Genomic DNA, 1,897 nt, shown 5'->3' with positions numbered 1-1,897 from the left:
GAGAGATTAATCCACTAGTTCTGCTACTCAGCCCTGACCTCAGAGTGTAACCAGCTACTGCAACCTGAGCCGTTACTTAAGGGGGAAAGCCTACCAAGTTCGCACTTCCTGAGAATGGAAATTCAGCTTAAACCCTCTGAGCGCTACTTGTGTCCTAAAGATAAATGTGTCCTCAACTGCTTCAAATCTAGGCCTAAAAGACCTTGGTGACAATGATCTCTGCCAAATTAGAGGGAAGAAAAGCAGTGCCTGTCATCCAGGAGCTGGCCTACTACTAAAAGCGAGGTCTCCATCCTGCTGAATAATTTCGCGGAATACCTACATAGTTACAAGACTGCTCTGTGACCAAAGTCAAAAGATCCATTTTGTAATTGTGCCTGCACACAGAGAAAAACATGAACGTCATCTGTTCCACAAAAATGACCAAATACCTCCCTGTCCTGGACGCCTCCTGATGAACGATCGCTTTTAGCCTCAGTTCGTTTCTGTCACCTTACGAAGATTCCCTATTTCTCCACAGCTTCCCTGAATACCCACCTCAAATCACCTACTGTGTCCAAAACATAAATCATTTTGTGACATCTTGCTGAGATTCCCCTCCGTCGTCCTGAAGGTCTGTTAGTTACACAACGAGCAATAAACACAGCTTGTGTAATACGGGTGCGTTCCTGCATCATATGGGGCTAAGTAGTGGCTGCCCTTTTTAAGTAATGCATGAATTTTCTATTGTGCCAGAGTCCTCGCCGTTCCCTAATGTCTGCTATGTCCCACCATTATTGTTTTTGCTAGGCCCTCTGGGCATTCAAATGTGCAGGTCCTACCATTGACTGTCATGATTTTGGGACTTCCCCCCCAAACCATCTGATTGGATCCTTAGTTGAGCTATGTGTTAGATACTCAACATTAGGTGTTGGGTCCTCCTGAGTGATGGCCCATGACTTTCCATCTTTAACCCAGAAAGTGAAATTCAGTTTCTATAGCTTCTAAGGCCACTGGGGCAAACTCCACTGGACGGATTGAAGATTCTGGAAATCGGCACCAGGCTGTATTTTACACCTGAGATTCTGTAAGGGTTGAAAACCCCTCCCTGCACTGAGGCCCAGTATAACTTGTAGGCTGGATGTCTAATATTCTGCTCCTTGGTAATTGCTGGCATTCATAATGCCCATAATACAGTTAATACTTTAATTTCAATCATTTTGAACATACAGATTTGCCATTCAGTGAAGGGAGAATAAATTTGCATGGTAGTTTCAGAAGTTAAAATCTGGTCGATGGTATCTTTGATTAGGGCCAGCCTGTTTTAATTTCTCCCTTCTTGCACTCCCATCCACTGAAAGATAATTTGGTCATCAGAGCAGTCTCTAGAGAGGCCTGGCCTGACAGTTCTGGACCTATGGGGCACCTGGTGGGGACACTCTGTAGTGGTGTCCTGCCCACGGTTCCCCAGTGAATGTGTGGCAGCGTTGTGCCTAGAGCTCAGCCTCTTCCGGCTCCTCATTCCAGAGCCGGTGTACAGCACATGTCCCAGTCAGGTCAGGCCCCCGGGGAAGAAGGAAGACCTGTTAGAGCCCAAAGACTTAAGATTCACACACTTAGCCGGGGTTCATAGACTCCTCCACAGTCAGGAAAGCAGAGTGCGAGTTTGTCCTATGGCCACGCCATCTCGGATGCCAAGGGTGACAAGGGTAAAAAGCTAGCGTTTGTTGTGGTCTCCACACCTTTCGTGTATTCTCTCGGTTGTCACAACTTTACAAGGCAGGTGGTGTTTTATAGGAAAGGAAAACGTGTAACCTGAACTGCGTCCCATGGTGGGGACTGGAGTGGGGGGCAACCTGGAGAATTCCTGCCAGAGAGGGTGGTTAAGTGGTATTTGCAAGGTGGAGAAAATCCTTGG

This window comes from Ursus arctos, unplaced genomic scaffold, assembly GCF_023065955.2.
Source record: "Ursus arctos isolate Adak ecotype North America unplaced genomic scaffold, UrsArc2.0 scaffold_33, whole genome shotgun sequence".
In the NCBI taxonomy this organism is placed as follows: Eukaryota; Metazoa; Chordata; class Mammalia; order Carnivora; family Ursidae; genus Ursus; species Ursus arctos.
The sequence above is the reverse complement of the archived record's forward strand: the minus strand, read 5'-3'. Positions refer to the sequence as shown.